The sequence below is a fragment of the Anas acuta genome, chromosome 4 (genome assembly GCF_963932015.1).
Source record: "Anas acuta chromosome 4, bAnaAcu1.1, whole genome shotgun sequence".
NCBI lineage: Eukaryota > Metazoa > Chordata > Aves > Anseriformes > Anatidae > Anas > Anas acuta.
In genome coordinates, this window is record NC_088982.1 from 38,587,513 (window position 1) to 38,602,693 (window position 15,181).

Here is a 15,181-nt window from a genome sequence, read left to right on the forward strand (position 1 = left end):
TTCTCAAGATATGATGTTCCAAAGAGTGGGTTTGTAAGTGTTAAGTTAGTTAAATCTATACAAAGATGTGAAGGTTCTGCCTATATGTAAGCTGAGAAGTTAGCTCTCTTTTTATTATATTGGTTCCCACTTGTAATTATATATGTTATTAATACCTCATTAATAAAAACAAATTATGTGAAAAGGATTGATAAAACTACCTGGAACATTATTGGTCAAGTACGATTCCAAGTGGAAATTTTGTTTGCTTATGTATTTATTTATTTTTATTATTCAAGCATGGGTATGGCTACAGGAGGAGCGAGAGTGTGTCTCCCTCGTATCTTCAAAAAATCACCTGTCACCTTCCAGGATTCCAGGTGTAAGGAGTTTCTTCAGAAGCAGAGTGTGTGGAAGAACAGAAAGTGGGGTTAGTCCCCTCTGACAATAAAATGGTGTGTGTGAATAATACTGCTGCACAAGTAACAAGTGCTAGGAAGTGTTTTATTAAGGGCATCAACTCATGTGATAATACAGATTATTTGAATGACTATAGCAAATTTAAATCTAGTTTACCATGTTCAGAATTAGATCTAGGATTACACAAATAAGTATAACCTTGAACACATTCTCATTTATTTCAAAAGAAATCTTCTCTGGTCTGTGACTTTTTTGTTTGTAGGTACATTTCACCAGGACATTATTTGAAATATTAGTTGCATGATAGTATTCATACTGTGATTACTTTTAGAGTAAATGAAAGGAAATACTAAATTGTGTTATTTGAAGTGATTGTTTCAGTCATTTTGAGCTTTTTGTTTCATAGAGCTTATACAGTACTCTTTCTTACAGAGTGCTGCACCAGGAATCCTCAGCCAAACTTTAAACAGTCCATAAGTAAGAAGCCAATTAATTCTCATTTATTTGTACATTCCTCTAAAATTCCAGTAACACTATTTTCTCTTGAATGCTTCTAAGAAGCATGTTAATAGAAAGCTGAGCTGCACCATACACAACGTCTTCCCCCTTCCTTAGCTTGTGAAGGGCTATCATCTGTAGGAAGAAAAAATAAAAACAAACCCATCCTTTTCTCTTTTATCCTCTAGCTTCTGTCAATCACAGTGCATTTTTCTGCACATCTCTTTCAAGGCTCTCCCACTCATTTTCTCTCTGTAAAACAACAGTGCTTTCCACTCCTCCCCCAGGTATGTCCAGACTAATTTTTCTTGTCCACACCACAGGATTTTATGCTATTAAGGGTCATGAATTACATACTGAGTTTATGCTCACACAGTAGAGGTTATTTTCTTACTGCTCCTTTACATATCTAAAAAGCACCTTTGATCATAAAATTTTCTTTGATCAGCTAGAGCAGAGTCTTCAGAGGTGTGTTAAATTGTTCTCATTGAGTAAAATCCTACCTTTATGGAGAAATAGTGTATCTAGTCTGCTCTTTAATAGTATTACTACCAATGAACACTCTTGTTGATTTATTATTTATTAGCTGAATCTTAATCATTATTATTTCCTCTGCTACAGAATGCATTTCTCAGTTCTCCCTTACACTTGTGTTATTCTGTGCTGCAGTTTTATTGAAATCTTTAGTCTCCCATGACTGGCTTCACTGTCTCACAGTACATGTTCTTAGAAATTATTAGAAGTTAATAGATTATATTCTGAGCTCTTCACACACAAAGAACAAACACAGTTTTAACCTGAATAACCCTTCTGTACCCAAATGACAGCAAAGTAAGAACTAAAGTGGCCCAGAAAACACCTCATGTTTCTTCACAATAATAGCTTGTATAGAGTATATCAAAAAGTGTTTGTAGAAAAGCTAACTGCTTGGTTAAACCAGGAACAGCAATTTATGAGAGATACTTTGCTTAAATTAAGTTAATGAACAAGACTTTCTAGCTGTTCCTCTGTTTGAGTAGAGAGAGAATAAGTACAATATTCACTTCCTAGTAGGCTATGAGGCCCTGACAGTAGTTGGGATCAGTCAAATCTCCAACTATGGGATGGTCACAGTGCATTCAAAACGAATGTGCTGTAGACCTCCATAGCAAAGTATACAGTGACTACATCTTAAAATGTCATGCCTCTCTAGATTTTCTGTCAGTCTCATTCTTCTAGGCTAGATTCCATGGAGTTCTCAATAAACTATTTCTCTGTTTACTACGTCAATAAAAACTATATCCAAAATATGAATGAAAATTTGCAATCTCAGTTTGAAAAGGAGGTGATTAAATTTATTAAAGATTTTTATATTTTTAATTTTTACTATAAATTCTATTAGAAATAACATTCTTCCTGAGGACTTATCCTGTTATAATACACAAATACAAATATTATTGGATTGTTTTATTACATTCCCTTTCTAAAAATGCAATAAATTTTGATTTGACTAACCTAAATGCAAAGAATTTCTCCTAGAAAAATATAGTTAATGGTCTAATTATCAAAGAAATAATTAGAAGATCTGGCTTTTTTTATTTTTAATTCCCTACCCAATCCCTAGCCTTTTTCAGATAAATAAAAAGTATTCGCTGTAAGAAGGGGAGTAATTTTAAGCACTTTTTAATTTTTATTTTATTAAATTTTATTAAATTTAATTAAATTTATTTAAAATATATAAATAAATAATATTTAATATTATTTAATTTAATTAAATAATAAATTATTTAATTAAATTTTATTAAAATTTTTAATTTTAATTTTTAATTATTTTACTAAGAAGTAAAGTAATTTTAAGCAAAATGAATAATGTATTGTAACTTTCTATCACTTGCGTCAACAATTAGAAGCATCTACAGATTTTTCCTTAAATGGTTAAATTTGAATTCTGCAGTGATGCTTAGGTTTGTTAAGTTTGTATCAATCTCTTCTCCATAGCGTGGTTCTTAGCCTTCTAAAAGTTTCCTTAAATGACACCCTTAAGCAAGTGAGAATCTTCCCTAATGCTCAGAAATCCTGAGAACTGACTGCTTGATGTGAAAAGTTAATGATTTATTATCTACTTTTAAACTCACTGCAATGGATGAGTTCAAAGAAATGTACACAGTATGTGGGTATCAAATTCAAAAAAAAGACTTCACAGAATAATGCATTTCCAGAAAATGTATGAAGGTTTTTCTCTTTATAGTTGAAATCCATAAATTTACATCTTACATTTTAAAACCATGCACTAATCAGTGGAAAATTCACAAACATAAATGTAATCTCATCAAACCCAGCCTCCTGTCACTGCTTTATGAAGTTCTTATTCAAAAATGAAACAACAAAACACTTTCTAATTTAAAGTCCAATGTACGCATCCCACAAACTACTAAATAAAAATGCTTTTGAATATACTTATTTTACTGTTTAATATTGTCACTCTACGTATGGAATATTACTTTTTTTTTTTTTTTTTTTTTGTAATTTTAGTCTTTCAGAAGTACGGTGTTAACTATACACAATGATGTATACTTCCTTTATCTTTCTAAGGAAAGAAAGAAGGTCTTTCCACTAATAGGCTAATAAATCTTCCACCAAAGTTTTTGGAAAATATGCCACTGATCACAGATATATGGTCAATAGCCTTATGACACAGATGTATCCTTTGAGCTCTGAAATTCAAGATTAGTTTGAATATAAATTACTTTAAAAATAAGCAGCAGCTGAAGAACTTTGCAGTAACTGTCTAAGTACAATGTCTTTCAGTTTTATCTGAGTTAACCCATAACAGCCATAATTTATTTTATATTGATGCATTTTATATTGTCGGATTTATACAGACATAATTCGTATTACATGTGCTCATAGAAAGTCTACATGGGACTGGAATACTATTATGCAACATACTGACACTGGAAAACCTTGAAGACGACCTACTTGTGATGGTATTGGTAGTCTTAAGTTACCTTTTTTTTTTGTAAATAACATCTTTTTGTATATGTAAAGTTCCTACCAGAGTAATGAAATATTAAATTTATATCCTCAGCATGTAATTACAAATATGCAGAAAGAATCATAGAATCATAGAGTCAAGAGCATCATAGAAAGACTGCATGCATACAGGCTAAGAACTTCCATTCAGAGGCAATTCCAAAAATCAAACACTGTCAAGAAAATAATTATTTGTTCTATTTTTTTTTCTAACCATGTCAGAAGTTTAAAATGAGATTCTATAAATTATCTAAGAACACGTATGAACCTTTATCTCTACTGAAATTTTATACATAATTCAGTTCTCTAAATAAATCTTTCCATCTTAATTTTGCCACTGGTTGTTATTAATGCTCCTTTTCCTGATTTTGACTTCTTTGGATTTGTGCTATAACACTTTAAATTCTGTAATCACTTGTTTGATTTAACTGCCTTCTTTTTATTTAAAACAAATTTTCCTATCCCTCCCTTAAATGAACTCATTAGGTTTTTTATATGAGTTCTTTCAAACTCCATTCATAGAATCACAGAATTACAGAATCATCTAGGTTGGAAGAGACCTCCAAGATCACTTAGTCCAACCTCTGACCTAACACTAACAAGTCCTCCCCTAAACCATATCACTAAGCTCTACATCTAAACATCTTTTAAAGACCTCCACCACTATCCTGGGCAGCCCATTCCAATGTCTAACAACCCCTCCGGTAAAGAAGTTTTTCCTAACGTCCAACCTAAAACTCCCCTGGCGCAACTTTAGCCCATTCCCCCTCGTCCTGTTGCCAGGCACATGGGAGAACAGACCAACCCCCACCTCACTACAGCCTCCTTTAAGGTATCTGTAGAGAGCGATAAGGTCGCCCCTGAGCCTCCTCTTCTCCGGGCTGAACGAACCCAGCTCCCTCAGCCACTCCTCGTAGGACTTGTTCTCCAGACCCCTCACCAGCTTCGTTGCCCTTCTCTGGACTCATTCGAGCACCTCCATGTCCTTCTTGTAGTGAGGGGCCCAAAACTGAACACAGTACTCAAGGTGCGGCCTCACCAGAGCCAAGTACAGGGGGACAATCACTTCCCTAGACCTGCTGGCCACATTGCTTTTTATACAAGGCAGGATGCTATTGGCCTTCTTGGCCACCTGAGCATACTTCAAACGACAAAGGTGCCAGTCTCAGTGTTAAAAATGTCTGTGTAGCAACAATAGAATATAAAATGAGAGTTAGATTCCTTTATTCGAATGAGATTCTTAGTAAGGTTTCTTTATTAGAATTAGGATCTTAAGCTACTGTAGGCATTTTATTTCTTCCAGGAGTAAAGGTTGAAATGAGATATTTCTTCCTATCTTTTTTTTCCTCTTAAGTTTCTAACTAGAGATTTTTACCTTTTAAATGCACTCCTACAGGTACAATCGTGATGAAAGTAATCTCTCCTGCCTCTCTCTCCCCACGTCATCAGAGCTTTTTAATTATATGAATACATCTCTTCATATAACAGTTCCAACAAATAACTAGCCAAAAAATAGAAGAAAACTAGCAGAAAAATATGAAGATAGCTTATATATACTTACTTAGAAGTAGGTATCTAGGCCTGCAATTGTTTTATTGGTTTCTGTTACATGGAAATACTCATACAAAGAGAGACAGAGAGAAAAAAAGTCCAAATCTCTAGAAAAGCAAAAGCGTTTTTGTTTGTTTGCTTTTTGTTGTTGTTTTTGTTTTGTTTTCACATAGAATGTGAAAACATCTCTTGTCAAAAAGCATATGAAAGGCTATGATTTAGATGCATCTAGTTTATTAGGGTGTCTTAGACATGTGAAAGTCCCCTCATTAAATAGAAATTCAATTCAGATAATTTGTAGGTATTTGAATTGAGAACTTTACAACCATGTGATGAATTTTAATGCAGTTTGTACATTGATGAACAAATACAACTCAACTCCAAATCACTCTCAAGACAGAAAAGACAAAATCGTCTTGCCTTTCTTCAGAGTTCCACTGGTCAGGGTCAGTTTTAATTTCCACTGAAGCCTTGACAGTAGCCCTTGAGGCAAGGACTGTCAAAAGGTATGTACTGACTGAGTATAAGCCCAAACTACTACTGCTTCCTGAACAGCACTGCCTTTTGCAATTTTTCTCAAGGTAAAGAAGTGTGCTGCTTTTGACTGTTTCAGTCTTCCCTAGAGGACTTTATGCAGGACTTTCTTATAATCATATTTATGTCAGTAGAGGGAAATTACAGAAAAGAGTATGAAAAATCTCATAGCAAGAGATGCTCCCAAATTAACAATAAATATTTCAATTAAATATTAGACATGTCATGAAACCACTCAACCAGCACCTTAATAGGGTATTACATGGCGTAAATAGAAATGGTTATGGTTTATAGTTATTAGCTTTGACCTATTTTGTAACTGCTAAGGCAAACTTAAATGTCTAACTACCAATCCATACTGAAAAATTTTAAAATGCTGAATACATACTCTTTATGTACTCTTCAGACAGAACTTGCATTGATATCACTTGGAACTTGGATATAAATCTAGGTCAAGGAGCTAAAGTGTGTAACTGGAATCAATGAGAAATGACAGTCTAGCTGTAGAATTTGTGATTTTAAGTGTTGCTGTTACAACAGTATCAAACCATTTCAAGTACTATCAAAGAACAGTCCAATGCTTTAAAAATACTGAGACCAGAAAGGCTAGCTTGATAAGACTTGCTCCTGCTCTAACTGAAGCATCACTCACCTTTCCAGCCCCACTCTCTCTCTGCAGTGTCCTTCTGAATCAAGGAGATGCTGTAGTCAGAGTCATCTACGTCAGGAAAACAAAACAAAACAAATATATATTAGTATCTGTTCAACTACAGGATTTAAAATGTGGCCAGCTAGTAGTTCTGCTGGTATACCACCAGAAAGGGGAAAGGTGCAGGAAAAAATGGCAGAAGATGTCAGAATGAGCTATGGTTTAAAACCTAGATATAAATCAGGTTTTAAACCCAAAACATCATATCTCCCATATACCTAGTCCATTTTCAGTCGTTGAACTATTGGACTTCAAACAGACTTGTACTGCTAGAGCTAAGAAAGTTAAACCCAAATTAGTATATTTACAGGAAATTGTTCTGTCCTAGCAAAAAGACGTTTTCCAGCAAAAAGCAATTTCATCAATTAGCAAATTCACTCTTCTGGTCTGGAGATGAACGTTCTGTTTGTTTTGTGCTTTTCCACTTTTTTTGTGCTGCATAATCAGACATTTCAGATTAAATAATTTTCTCCTAAACTACCTTATACATGAATGCCCATTTTTAACAACTTAAACCAGTACATAGGTGGCTTCTTAGGTATCCCTGTAGCTGATATTCAGCTTTACTCAACCAAATGGAGAGCAAAATCCTTTCTCTTGGGAGTGAAAAACTTGAAAAGATAGACACGGAAGCTCTGCAGCAGTACTAATGAGGTCCTGTAACAACATTTGAGAAACATCTGTAACATTAGAACTTAATAAAACTCTTCCTAATCCATTTTCAGTATAAATGAAATTATATACCAGAGATACTGAGAATCTCTAACTATAAAACTGTCACAAACATAGAACATCAATTTTAACTTTTCTTTTTCTTTACAACTTGATATTTTTAGATCAATTATGTAAAATTCTAAATCGTAAAGGATACAACAATATGAAAATAGCTGAGGAGGTATTTAGGTACTCCTCTATACACTTCAAGAAAAATTCATTCATTGAAGTATATTTTACTACCTATGAAAAAATGCAGATATATAAGAGAATCTGTGCATAAGAAAAGGCTAACAACCTTCAGGATGTCCATTCACCATAAAACTAATTTCACACCTAGTCCATTATGTTATGTGCTATGAAAATATTCTTTGCTTCAAGATACCTTTGTACGAGCTTGGACCAAACAAACTCAGTTGTGTTCAATGTTATGCAGATTACCTGTAGAATAATTTCAAAAATAGTGAGAAAATGATATACACCTTTCATTTCATAAAATGGAAGCTAAGGTAGTTGGTGTAAATAATAAAAAACAATGTTGTTTTAATAACCACTTTTCCCCAATATCCAAATATTTACAATAGCCACTGAAAGTATCTGAACTGTTGATTAGTTTTATGGTTTGCATGTTTTAATGGATCTTTCTAAGATTGAGGGAATCTAACTAATGAATTATTTGATCATTAGGAATAAACTGTTGGTTTGAAACAGTCTATTATTTAATGTAATAAAAAAAGAAAACATTACTTGTTGAAACTGACAAAAATTAGATTATCTATAGTGCAGGGTGTTTTTTTTTTCTGTTCTTTTTTGTTTGTTTCTGTTTTAAAGCTCTGTTTTGTCTCAGAGGAAAAATAACTGTCAAATAGGAAATGAACTAGAAACTCCAGGACTTGGTGGCTGTTCACAGAACTTTTTCCCTTGAATCACATCCAAAAATCCAAACCACACCTGTGAACTGGAATACCTGAGTACAGACTGGCTTTTTGGATCTGCCTTCACAAGCATATGGAAATAGAAACAAAATCCAACAAACACCTAAACCAATAAGCTTTCCATCAGTTTCATAAAGAAATCAATAATTTCTCAAATTGGAAATCAACATTCTCACACAATGAAGACCAAAAGCAAGCATACTAAATTGATATGAAAAACATAAAAGCAGATGTTGTCATTCAACATTACTGAATTTTAAATGAATTTACTATTCTTACTATTATTATAACCAACAGCTGCTTCAATGCACTTCAATTAGTTCTAAATTTTGATTAAACTTTTCTCTCTTACAAGTCTTCTGATAATTGGTCATGATAAAGTTCAGTATAAACACAAATATCCATTGTCATGACTTCACGCTTACTTCCTCAGTAATTCCACTTAGTCAGTAGAAGATAATTTGGAAGAAACTATAATTTAGAATGACGAAAGATATCAATCTACACACTAAAAAACATTGTTCCATGCCAATAATGGTACCTCAACAGATAATGCAAATAAAATAATGACTTCACTGAAACAAGTTAATCAATAAAAAAAAGCAATCAGAGAACGTATTTTTAACGCATCCAAAATCTATCATAGGTGTCATTTTGTAATTGGTACCATTTTTTAATTCTGTCAGTCTAAAATTCTGATATTTGTCAGTTGCTAGGATACTCTACATGAATAAACCTCTTTTTCCTTTCTGGCTAATTCAATTGTCCACTACTGAAATGCTTTTATTATATACAGACAGAACATATTTTAACTGCAAATTTTTTTTTTTTCCAACAGCAAGTAGTGAATAACAATATCATACATAGATAATAAAATACATTTAAAGATATTTTAATTTTTAATAACACAACAGCTGTTAGCTCCCCTAAGTATTTCCAGTTGAAAGAAACAGCCTGTAACTTATAATAAAAAAAAAAAAATGAATTTATATTACATTTTACTATCTTGCAACAAAACTCCACTTCTTTAAGATTAGGAATCCTATGCCTTATCATAAAAAAACTTTTCAGAAGTTATAGTAATATATATGGGTCTCAAGTTATCTGAAATTGGGAACTACAGGTGTTTTTTATGATCTGTGATAAGATAAAAAGTATTGTAGAAGAGAAGCCTTTCTCAAATATACCAACAACCCCCTACTTTTTAGAAGACTTAAAACTATACACACGAGAAACTCACTCTATTTGGAAAATAAATAAATAAGTAAAGACTTTCAGCTTATTGAAGCATCAATTGTTTTATTTTTGTAATGCTAGTTTAAGTGTAGCAGTATCATGACATGCTTTTATTTTGTCAGATGTATGTACATATTGCTTGTACATTATAGATTCTTATTTTAATACACAGAAGACATACTGACTATAAATGTTTCTGGTGATTAATATACTGTAATTCTGGAGTTAGATTGTTGTCAAACAATTTTCCTTTGTAAAATATGATAATCTCTTTTCAGCAAGCATTCAACAACAGACATTACCACCTCATCTGTGTACATCCTCTTTGAAGGTCATATCAAAACTACAAAGGAAAGAAACTGAAAATCAGAATTCTTGCATGAAATAAAAAAATAATAAGCATACTACACAATGCATCACAAGAACAAAATTCAACAAAGAATGAAATTTCTGCTTGGTTAAGGACTGCAATTTTAAGGAAGGGCAAAGAAAGAACTCCTCTGCAAAGTCTATAGAAAATGCAAAATAATCTGACCCAATATGCCTGGGATATATTATCACTGTAACTGGTCCCACAGTAGGGTTGTAGAGAGGAATATCACAGAATCACAGAATTTCTAGGTTGAAAGAGACCTCAAGATCATCGAGTCCAACCTCTGACCTAACGCTAACAGTCCCCACTAAACCATATCCCTAAGCTCTACATCTAAACGTCTTTTGAAGACTTCCAGGGATGGTGACTCCACCACCTCCCTGGGCAGCCCGTTCCAGTACCTAACAACCCTTTCAGTAAAGAAATTCTTCCTAACATCTAACCTAAAACTCCCCTGGCGTAACTTTAGCCCATTCCCCCTCGTCCTGTCACCAGGCACATGGGAGAACAGGCCAACCCCCACCTCGCTACAATATGAGTGTGAGGGACATATTGTAACAGTAATATTTACCAAAATCAATTCCAAAGTTTTCCTGGCACTGTCTGTTGACCTTCAACATAGCTTTGTTACTAGAAAGAAAAGGACAAGGAATTCACAAATAGATGAAAATGACTAGGCTGAAAGTATGCCTTAATCTGTGATTTGCTGGTCACACTTGGCGCCCTCCAAGCAAATGAAGCATTTTCTGACTTAAAATTAAGTGTTTTCATGATGTCATCATAATGAAATAAGGAGAAAAAATAGTCTCTTTTTGGCTTTTTTCATGTGTTTTTCCACCTTTTCAGTTTAATACTGAATTTTAGGCTTAGTGTCCAAGTCTTGCTATTTAGGCCCTTCTCATTCATACTGAACAACTAACAAAGCACCAACACTGTCAGGATGCTGTTGTTTCTTTTCGATGCTGATACCTTAAAAGCAGTATTTGCCTTGAAAATAAAGTAACAGATTACAGGTTTTATTTCACCAATGAAAGAGTAACTCAAAAGTACTAGAGAACGATCCATACACGGCACATGGAAGGTCAAATTTACCTTTACTTCCACCATTTGCTTTACTGAGGCTTCCTTAAGTCAGCAAAGAAGATGGTCCAGATATTCAAATGATATCAAGACCCCTTCTAATTAAACAGAGATATTGATTATCAGTATTTATTATTATTATTTTATTATTTTTTCTGTTTCTATATTTTTCTATTATTATTTTCCTTGGCGAAATCTATTATTTTTTGCAAAACTTAACAGAGTGTTTGTTTCTGTAAGTCAGTACATCTTTCTTTACTGTTGTTTCTTACGTCATGTTTTCCAATTCAGTTATACTCCATACTGAAAACATGGGGTATGTCAGAAGTAATAACACACCTCTTTCTAAAATGAGATTAAAAAACAGTGTAAGACTGGATTTCTCAAAGTTCTACTTATATTTAAAGGTAGGAATTTTGAAAACTGTTTTTCTTGCAGCCATAAGCCTACTGTCCTAGACAAACTATAGGTTGTTAATTAATTCCATCAGTGCTACACTAATTTTTCCTTCTAAACTCAAAAACAAAGAAAAATCAAAAAAACAAAACAAAAAAAAAACATTCATTAAGGCTAAGAGATCAGTTCAATTCAATAAACTGCCTTTTTAATTGGGCACATTCACGAGTCAGTTGTTTACTCAAATACTGTTAAATCACTAGTAGAGAGATGAGTATATGTACAAGTTCTAGATTCTCAGATTTCCTTACTGTCTTCTAGACAATGTTGCCATCTTCTTTGAAGTACAACCAAAATAGGCTTCAGAAGTATTCCTGCATAAAAAATAGGCATGGAATAGAAGAAGAACAACTTCAGCCTGAAATAATATTTTTTAAAATATTATTTTACTATTTAAGGAATGACATTTCTACTGCCTTACCAAGTACTATGGTCCTTTCCCACATTACCTGTTGATATCAAGGAATAGGCAATAACAGGCTGTTTTGATACTACTCTTGGAGAATGATAGCTCCCTTACAACAAGCTAAACTGATGCATAAAAGTATTTTGATATTCTTTCACAGAAAGACAGAGATCAAAGTACCTTTCAATTTTATGCACTACTAGCATCCATTTAGGAGCAACCTCCTATTCATATAGAAATATACGGCTACATTTTCTTATTTATTTACAAAAAGCAGAACAAATCATTATATTAAAGGGTAAACAGGAAAAAAGAGAGGTTAAGCGGTGAAAGAAGAGAGCCCTACACCAAGGGTCTCTCATAACCAAGGACAAATTCCAGCTGATGAATTCATTGTTTTGGAAGATGACACTTGTGAAATGAGACAGAAGCTCACACAGGCTTTGCCAATTCCAAGGGTATGGCAATTGCTTCACAAGGAAAAGCTCTTACCTGAAGGTACTTTAGCCACTTTATTGCATAAAAGAGAATGTTGTTACACTTATCCCTGTTCTACAAGAAGTCTGTCTATAAGTACTTGGAGTGACCTGAGCACCCCTATAGGTTCTGAGGGCTTCAGCAGAAGTAACATCCTTGCTGTGTTTAGAACTTACCTATATGCTAAGAAGTTTAGACACAGTAAGATTAAAAAAAAAAAAAAAGTTAATGTTCAAGAGTTTACAATGTAGAAACATGTTGCCTGAGAAAGGTGCACTTGATAAGGTGGAGGTTTTCAAGACTTCAGCTTTAGCTCTTCATCTCCATATATATGCTTTAAATACACCTATCATCAGTGTAGTTTTTTTGCCTCTCTGATAAGTTCTTGCATGCCAACACATGCATTTCTAGCTGTTTTTCAGAATCACTCTGAGCTCATGTTGGTTTTCACATGAGCAAAATTCAAATGGGAGTTTACTGGTTTTATATGAACAGGCAGATCTAGATCCAAGGACTCGCCACAGAGCATCCCAGAAGATGGATGTTTCAGGCACAAAAACAGTTCTCTTCTTAAAAGGGATATAAACATCTCAATATCACAACAATGTTTGGAGGGAAATTGCATTATGCATTATGAGATGCTGAGCTAATACAGTACCAAATATCAGATATTACCTAATAACAGGTAAGTTATTCCGTTGATCAAGTAATTATTTTGCAAGCAGGGTTTCTGCAATGTCAGAAAACAAAACATGCATTGAAATACAGAGGAACAAAATCACATCTACCATTTTCCATGTCTCTCATCTCACTATTTTACCATCATCTACAACTTCATGAACATTTTAAAAGCAATAATATTGCCATCAATTTTTTAGTGTTCTGAAAGGTTTAGAGAGGTTCTCTGAATCACTCTTTAAAATGAAAGACTATATAATTAATAAGAAATATTAGTTTTCCTGTCCTAAAGTGCAGTATCATCTTTAACTTAGTGTAGTTATTTTTTACTCTGTAAGGGAGTTAAGCCACATGTATAAAGATATACAACTAGTTAATGCCTACAAAAAAAAAAAAAAGATCATCTCCACTGTTGACTATCAACAAACCAGAAATTTCAATGAGTTATAGCAAATCTACCATTGCAACACTGCTTCTACTGTTGGGAGACCTTTTTAGTGAAATACTGTTAAGAATCTGACCTTTTAATAAAGCAAAATAGATCCAGTAAAAATAATAGTGGCATGATAGATTACCAAGTACAAACGTTCACAGAAAGTTAAAATCAGAAACATGAGCATCCAAACACCAAATAAATAAGTAAATAAATAAATAAAACTATAACTATTCAAACTGGAGTTATGTATTTAGATCTCTTACATAATATTCTTGTGCTTCTATTTATAAAGATTGTATTCCAACTTAATTTAAGAAACTATTCTACACCTATTAGCAGGTGTTAAAACAGCCAGCTGGAATCCATACAATTTAATTTTCATTTTCTCTTTCTGCATCTGTCTTTTTATGCTGCAGTATTTTTCTTTTTATGCTTTTTTAATGTTATCATTTGAGAACTTTTTATTTTAGTTTATCTGTTATATTCAACATAATTGGTCATAGACAAGGCAAAATTTGCATGTACCTGAAATTGCTGTCTGCTTTTAAATGTAAAAAGAAAACATTTTTTCAAGCAACATTTTTATACAATACTAACTTTCTCCAATAACCAATTAGTTCTAAGGCTGAGTCTGCTGATACATATTTTGCTGAAGAGTGACTTAAATAGCTATTTTAATTATGATGATTTCTACTTAATAAAATTCAGTAGTGGTAAACACTATTCAAGAGCTTGGAGGTGAGCACATGATGAACAGGGTTCTCTGTATAGAAAGAAGAAATGACTTGCTCTTACAGTCAGGTCCCGCAAGATATTAACAAGACAACTCTGTAATAGATATGTCCCTACCATTCTCCACTGACAGCTGGTAACACACTATAGTTTCTGAAACAATGGAATAAGTGTGTCTGATGCACAGACATGAGTAAAATAGCAATACCCATGTAGACTGTAGAGCATGGTAAACAGAGCTATAGGCTCTGACTGAAATTTGATCTCTCTCAATTTTCTAGTTTTTCACCAAAAAAACACTAAAAAACAAACAAAAAATTTTGATTACTGAGGCATAGGTCATTCTTTGAATTCTGGAAATGATTGATTGCACTTCAAAAATGTTACCACAGAATACAAACACAACATACAAAAAACATGTATTGTTTCATTCTCACAATGTATGTGCGAATGAACTAAACTACTCCTCACAAGTACTTATTTGCTATAAGATGCACTTAGAAATGAAATGCTTTTCTTCTGATCCACTAATTTATAAAAGTGAGGCTAGGAAGTAGGGGTCTTTGATTTAGAGATGCAAATAATTGAGGACCAAATTTGAGAGGTCTGACAATGCAAAAATCATCTCCTTTGGAGGCAGAAACATATCACTGCAAAAGCACAGCAGTCATACAATCCACTTAATAATTATACTGCAGGACTGACTACTACTACTAATTCTGAGAGATGTCTATCTTTTTGTGAACATCTCTACAGCCTTTGCTTATTAACTGAGAAGTCTATGTTTATGACTGGAAAGATCCTACTATCAACCTGAATTGATGGTCAAAGTATTTTGGAAATTTTTCCTTGTCTACCTCCAAGGAGGAATAACTGATCACTGCCAATTTACAACAACTTTTTGAATGTTTGAAGAATTCATTGTGTCTTGTTAAATTAGAACAATTTTGTCTTC

The 15,181-nt window shown here is 33.3% G+C and overlaps 1 long non-coding RNA gene across 4 annotated transcripts in view; it reads right to left on the reverse strand.

The window, feature by feature from the left end:
- Positions 1 to 15,181, reverse strand: part of LOC137855245 (uncharacterized) — a 58,058-nt gene that overhangs the window by 22,696 nt on the left and 20,181 nt on the right. For 2 of the 4 annotated variants that reach the window (XR_011095633.1, XR_011095632.1), the window contains exons 2-3: positions 7,803 to 7,858; positions 6,647 to 6,712 (exon numbers count right to left, since the gene is read on the reverse strand). This is a non-coding gene — a long non-coding RNA (uncharacterized lncRNA). The remainder of the gene's footprint in view (positions 1 to 6,646; positions 6,713 to 7,802; positions 7,859 to 15,181) is intronic. The other 2 variants (XR_011095630.1, XR_011095631.1) reach the window with 1 other exon arrangement.